Below are 7,599 nucleotides of genomic sequence, written 5' to 3'. Positions count from 1 at the left end.
TCAAACAAATATTTTAAAAGAGGCCACGTGTTGCGGAGACGTGGGCAGTGCGGCAACGCGTCAGAATATAAAAATAACTTATTATTTTCGCTGAAATTTTATTAATGTGGCGAGAAAACATTTTTGGAGGGACATCAATTCGCGCCTTCAATGCAGCCCCACCCTCACACCTACCCAACTGAAGAAAAAATAAAAATAAAAAATAGGGTGAGGATATCAAAGCAAAAATAATTTGGAGATTTACCTACATACCATTTTACTTCATGCTATTTATATATGTAATATTTAAAATTTTAATATTATATGACTAATACCAATAAAATAAAGATAGATACATAAAATAAAATATTAAAATTTAGAGGATATTATGAGTGATAATAATGAAATATAAGAGTTATATATTTGATATTAAAATTTTATAGAAGTGGTATGAATGTAATATTAAAATTTTAAATATTAGATATGTAAATAGCATAAATAAAGTTATATGTATTTAAATCCCCCAAATAATTTTTAAAAATTAACACGCTGTAAATATTTTTACTTTATATTTCACATTAAATATGTCACTTTTATTAATTCATTTATAAATCAAAGTCATAAAATTTTATATCATTTAATTAGAATAAAATAAGTAAATTAACTTGTATAGGGAGGAATTTACATAATATAATATTTAAAACTATTTCATTTATGTAATTAACATTAAATTTTTTATGTGTAAATAATATAACACTTTATTCGTAAAATTAAATCGCTCCACCAACTTCGACTCTATAAGTCTACTTCTTTTATTTAGTTGATCTCACCCTCAGTACGAATAATGATATAATTTTAAATACTATTTGTACTTATAAACCCTAAATACAAATCTCGGCGCATTTTGTTATTCCATTGATCACCAACACTTGTTTCTTAAAAATATTCTACTTATGTTCCACTTTTTAAAATATTATTTGAATATTTAGGTTAATTAAGATAAATTCATCCGACATAAGTTTTAAATTCAAAATCACTTAGGTTTCATTTGGGACAGGTTCTTTGCTGCTTTCTAAAACTACTTTCTAGTACAATATTTTTTGAATTAGAAAATTTGTATTAAAAAGTTGTTTTAGAAAGCAACAAAAATTGTCTCAAACGAAACCTTAGTTGATAGCTAATGTTTCCAACTAACATATTAGGTTGAGCTAGGGGTGTTAATTTTGGACATGACCCGAAACACGACCCAAACCCGAGCCGGAGAAATTCGTCGGTTTCGGGTTCAACAAATCAACCCGTTTTAAAAATCGGGTAGAGTTCGGGTTGACCCAGCAACCCGAAAATGATCCGAAATTGACACGAAAACTCCTATTTGATATTTGACTTGGAAACCTGATATTGACTATTTTTACCCGATTTTGACCCGAAAATTGAAGATTGACCCGATTTTTGACCCGAAAATAAGCAATTTTAGGTCAACTTCGGGTCATTCGTGTCGTGTCGGGTTGACCCGGACCCAAATTGGGTCGGGTTCGGGTCCGAAAACCAGGCCCATTTTTTAAAATAGGTCGGGTTCGGGTTGACCCGAACAGTGCCGGGTCAATTCCAGGTTCGATCTGAATCTGACCCGTTGACTCGAATTGACACCCCTAGCTTGAGCTGCATCTCTTCCACATTCACTAGCATCATTTTACATATGAAACGGGTAATATTTATTAATTCAAGTGGAGTGGTCATTACTTAACTATTTTTAAAAAGAGAAAATAAATTGCCTCATTATGTAAGGTATCTTAGCCTGCGTTACAATGTGCAGTTTCTGTTGCCAAAAACAGAGAAGCAAAGCTTGTTATTTGCAACATTAATAATTTAATTAATTGTAATTAGACATTATTTTTGTTTTGATATTTCATAAAACTATTAAGTTTATTTTCCAAATTTAAAATGAATGACAAATAATAATCATTTTGTTTTAAGTAGAACCAAAGGAGTGATTGATAAATGAGAAAAATATACTAAATCAAGCATGAATTTTGTTTAAATTAGAAGTTTCTATACATAAATTTACGATCATTCGAACTATAATTTAAACAAAACTATAGTTAAAATGATCAGCAGCGCAAAACAAACTCAACTGCATAAAAAAATGATTTAATTCAAGTCCAAATAAGCCCATCTCAGTAGCATGAGGTATAGTTGATTTAAAAAAAAAAAAAATTTAGGAAGACTAAATGATCTTCAAATTTGATATGTTTATTGTCAAATTGAGCATCTAGATGAGACAAATCCAACAACTTCAAGATCACTCTATTCTGACAACATCAAGGTAATCCATATGGGTCATCCAACAAAATATTTTGATTTTTATTCATATTTATGAGTTATGTCACTCTAAAATCTATATATTGTCCTTCAATTTCTACATGAAGCGGACTTTTGATTAGAAAGTCAAGAGAGCTCAAAAGCTTGAAGAATCTCATTAACTTTACTTGAACAACACTATCGTTGGACCATCGTCCAACAATTATTGTTGGATCATCGCCCAGCCACATCCATTGACCATCAGCCACTATCGGACTACTGTCTTATGATCTTTTCAAGATCTTCATTGCCCAATGGACATTCTTAGACCTTTACCATCTGATCAACATGATCGAGCCTTTGTCATCCAATTGCTGCATTTGGACCACCACCGTACTACCATCGTCAACCTGCCACCACTAAATCATTACCATCAAACACGTCGCTCAACCGCCTTGTTGATGAGATGAATCCAACAAATTCAAGATGGCTCAATCATGACAACATTAATGCAATATATGCTAAACGAATGCTTTATGTCAAGGGAATCAATGAGAGTCATGTAACAAAATATTTTATTTTTTTTTCTTCCTATTTATGAGCTATGTGACTCTAAAAAATCTATAAATTGTCCTTCATTTTCTACATGACTTTTGGTTAGAAAGCCAAGAAAGCAAAAAAAAAACTTGAAAAATCTTATAGCTCCACCCGAGCAACGCTATTGTTGGACAATCATCTAACAAAACCATTTGACCCTCAGCCTCTGTCAAACTACTGTCTGGTAGTCTTCTTAAGACCTTCGTTTCCCAATGGACATTCTTAGACCTTCAATCTATCACCATTGGATCACTGCCACCAATCACAATGTACGACCGCCTTGTCGATCCCTTGCAAGTTCTACCATTATTCTCAGACAACCACCCCAATTATCAAAAATTGAAACTTCACAATCCAACAATCGTTATAGAACCACTAACTGATTGCCATTGGCCCACTGTCAAATCTCCACAACTCAAAAACCACAATTGGACTGTTTTCTGACCATTGCTATTGGACATTCATCGCCCAACCATTAACTTTGAACTTTTGTCACTTGATCTCCATTACCAGATACTTGTCATTGAACTATCATCGTCGAACCCTGTTAGTGTCACGACCCAACCCGACCGGGACGGCTCCCACTCGCATCGGGTCGTGGGGCCTGAACTTTCAGACTGACTGAACTGATTCCAGGATCTGGCTTTGGAATTTGTTTCAGAACTTTCTTTCAAACATATAGACAAAAACAGATGCAAAGAGCTACTATAAACATCAAATGCAGCGGAACAAATCATCTATATTTTTCTCTTCCTCAAAACAATCATCTACAAATACAGCTCATAGCTTTCAGACAGAAAGAAAGACAGAACAGAAAAGCCATGACTGTACAAAAATCAAAAGGGCAAAATACCTATACGGAATCAGACTCTGAACTTCTATTCCTGAACTTTCTTCCCCTTCCCAGAACATGAAAATCACGCAGAAAACAAGGATGAGCTACAACAGCTCGGCAAGACAACAAACCTCCAATCAAAATCCTCAGAGTCCACATCAAACACATCAGACAGAAATCCATACAGAAATCGGAATAGAATCGTATATCAAATCAGAACAGAATCAGAATCGTACAGATCAAATCAAATCAGAACAAAACAGAAATACATCATATCAGAACTGACAGAACGTACGGAAATCAGAATCAGATCATATCAGAACAGAACAGAATCATACATCAAAATCAGAATACAGATCAGAAATCATATCAATTCATAACATATCAGAAGTCAGAACAGATTAAATCAGAACAAATATTTCAGAACGGATCTTCCTTCCAGATTTCAGAACTTCCCCTTATAGCTCCCTTGTGCGTACATCACCAGAACTTCCCCTTATAGCTCCCAATTGTGCTTATAGCACCAGAACAGAACAGATATACATAATTTCAGAACTTCAAAGAACTTCTCAGAACTTCCCCTTATAGCTCCCTTGTGCTTACAGCACCTTCCCCTTATAGCTCCCAAAAGCATACAAAATCATAACATGTCATTTCAGAGCAAATCCGAACAAATTCAGAAATCGTACGAAAATTCGGCAGCGTAACGGCAGTATACGGAATTTACACAAAATTGACATAATCAGAATTTTACCAAATTACCACAGAACATTCACAGCAATAATATAAGACTTTTATTCTACTGCCACAACATTTTTAGACATCGTCAAAAATTGCAGTCGAAAGAAAACACCGCGGAATAAAAAATACCCGGTCAAAATTCTCCAGAAAATAATCAAAATGTGCACACTCGGCACCTCAGAAACATATCAAAAGTTACGCGGTAAAAACTGAACCAATCGGAAAATACGGACGAAATTCGCTAACAAAAACGAAATCCGAACAGAAAAGTCGTTCAAACTTCACCGTTCTGAAAATTGAGAAAGGCGGAATGTGCCTTACCTTGCGTACAACACTTTCTCGAACAATCTCGTCGGACGAAAACGGCCCGACGTCGCCCGAAAATCAACTTTTCCACAAATCTCCTCGACCTTCTCTCTCCTCAAACTGAAATTAGATATTTTATGATTTTCTCTCTCTTCAAAATGAGCTGATTTCAGCTTTAAAATGCTCTGATCGACCCGGCCGATCGCACGATCGTCCTGGACCATCTGACCAAATTCCACATCGTCATGGGACGATTTCGCAGGACGATAATTAATTTCCAGGACGATTTGCTCTCTGACTTTTGCCATACACTGATCGTCCTGGGACGATCCAAGATCGGCCTGGACGATCCCTAAAGGAAATTTTTTCTGTAACTTATGGACATAATCTGGAACAAAAACTGCACTGATCGTCCCGGGACGATCCAGATCGACCCGGACGATCCTGGAACAGATTTGATGTTACAGTTAGGCCAACCATCATCATCAAATTAATGTAGCACAATCAGCACTATTAGATTGTTATCACTCAGTCACAAACTACTCATAACTTTCACTCCATACCAACTCCATATTTCTATTAGTTCTCCTTGCTCTTATAATTTTATTGTCTCCAAGTAAGGATGGACAAATATTTGTAAGTAATGCTCACATATCAGGATCATTTTGGCTGATAAGATTTGATGGATTTTTTTTTTTTTAGTTTTACACACAGAAATTATGGCATAGTCCATGCTCTTTTCATTTATTTATGTGTGCTAGATTATCATGCCAAACTAAGGATTTTTTTGGGACACCTTTCTTACTCCTTTTAAAAACAGCTTTGTAGTAAAAAATATTTTGAATTAGAAATTTTTGTACAAAAAAATGATTTAAAAAGTAGTAAGAATGCTGTGGCAAACGAAGCCTAAGGATTTGTTTGGGACGGCTTTTTTATTGCTTTCTAAAACGGAGTTTTAGTACAAATTTTTTTATTTTTTACTAAAACTTCGTTTTAGAAAGCAATAAAAAAGCAGTCCCAAACGAAGCTTCGTTTGGGGCTGCTTTTTTATTGCTTCTGAAAACGGAGTTTTAGTACAAAAATTAAAAAAGTTGTACTACAACTCCGTTTTAAAAATCAATAAAAAAGCCGTCCCAAACGAAGCCTAAGTCTCAAAACGCTATAAATTTTTCTAGCACACAACAATTATGAAATTATTATTTCTTTTATCAAATACTTTATTTGGCTTCTTTAAAGTATAAATTTTGAATTGAAAATTATTAAATATGTTAAATTCATGTTAAATGCATTAGTCACCCAAATGATTTTTATATTTACCATTTTAAAATATGATTTTTGACTTCAAACAATCAAATGAGCTTTGAGATAAAAAAATAATAATTCTATAATTTTTAGTATAAAAATTATATTTTCCAAAATGTGACTTTTTCGCTTATATTTTTATATAAAAAATGAAATTATCATTTCTTAGATGTTCTGAATAAATTTATTAAGCTTAATGTTAATGCAAAAATATAAGTAGCTTTCAACTAAATAATGCAATTAACTTATTTATCTTTTTCTTAAATATAATTTTGAACTTCAAACAAACAAAATGATTGTTTTTAGACATTGAGTAACACAACACAATTGTGAAAATTTGGAATACTCTATGAGATGGTTCATATTAATTCCCTCAACTACAGAGTATTTGTTCAGCATTTAAGTGTCTTCTCTCTCCAGAATTAAGCAGCCATATACTTGTTGGATTCATCTTGTCTAGATGCTTGAACTGTCTTTAAGCAAGTAAGCTATGAAACCCCTAAAGTAAAAGAAGCTAAATTTTTAAACATCGAGACACCTTTTGGTGTAATGGTTGGAATTTCATTAAAAACTCTATAGTTAAGCTTGCTCATCTCAGAGAAATCCTGGAATTGGTGACCTCTAGAGAAGTTACACCAATAGAACAAAATTGTGAAGCCCTTAGATCAAAGCGGACAATATATCGATAAATTAGAAGTTGGATTCTTACGTAAGCTTTGAAAATCATTTAATCATTCAATTGATGATCTAAAGTTTCTAATTATATTTCATGTGCATGATTTGGGCTCGTCAAATTTTTCTCATAAAGACACTTATTTTGATTATAAATTTGTTGAAATTAGAGTTAGGATTATCTTAAATTTAATTCCAAAAGTTTTCATTTCTTAGGTGCATTGATATAAACTATTTTTATAACCTAATAAATATTTATATATATGACGCAACTTAACCAAGGCCCTCAGTTGCTCGCATTCTTGTGGAGTTAGATGTTACCAAGTGATATCCTGACCAAGTTTGGCTTGGTTCTGAAACTATGGGTTATATTCAGATGGTTGAAATAGAACAATTTCCCTCTTATTGTGTTCATTGTAATGTTTTGGATCATTCGAAATCTGAATGTCATATTTTGCATCCTGATTTAGCTGATATTCCAACACTCTCCTAAGCATGAAACAATTGCTAATGTGGAACCTGTTCTTGTGAGCGGGAAAATTCTGATTGAGCATGAAAATATTACCCCTATTGGGGATGGGGGGTTGTTGGTTGGCCATGTGCTCCCATGCTCTAATGTGGTTGTTTCTGATCATGTGAATCCTCTTGTGGACATTGAGGGCATTAAAGGTGTTTCTCATTTAGCGGATTTGGATAGATAAGATGATGTGGGTGGGTGTGTTAATTATTTGATTCAATCACTTAGGGGTGTGATAGCTCCTCTGATTGTTGAATGTTCAATGGAGGTGGATAAGGGAATTTGTGATGTTAAAAAGGAAGTGGTGAATAAACTGGCTTGTGGTTCGATTCCTTCTGTTGAATCTCCTATG

This window comes from Dendrobium catenatum, unplaced genomic scaffold (assembly GCF_001605985.2).
Source record: "Dendrobium catenatum unplaced genomic scaffold, ASM160598v2 fragScaff_scaffold_412, whole genome shotgun sequence".
NCBI classification, from domain to species: Eukaryota; Viridiplantae; Streptophyta; class Magnoliopsida; order Asparagales; family Orchidaceae; genus Dendrobium; species Dendrobium catenatum.
The sequence above is the reverse complement of the archived record's forward strand: the minus strand, read 5'-3'. Positions refer to the sequence as shown.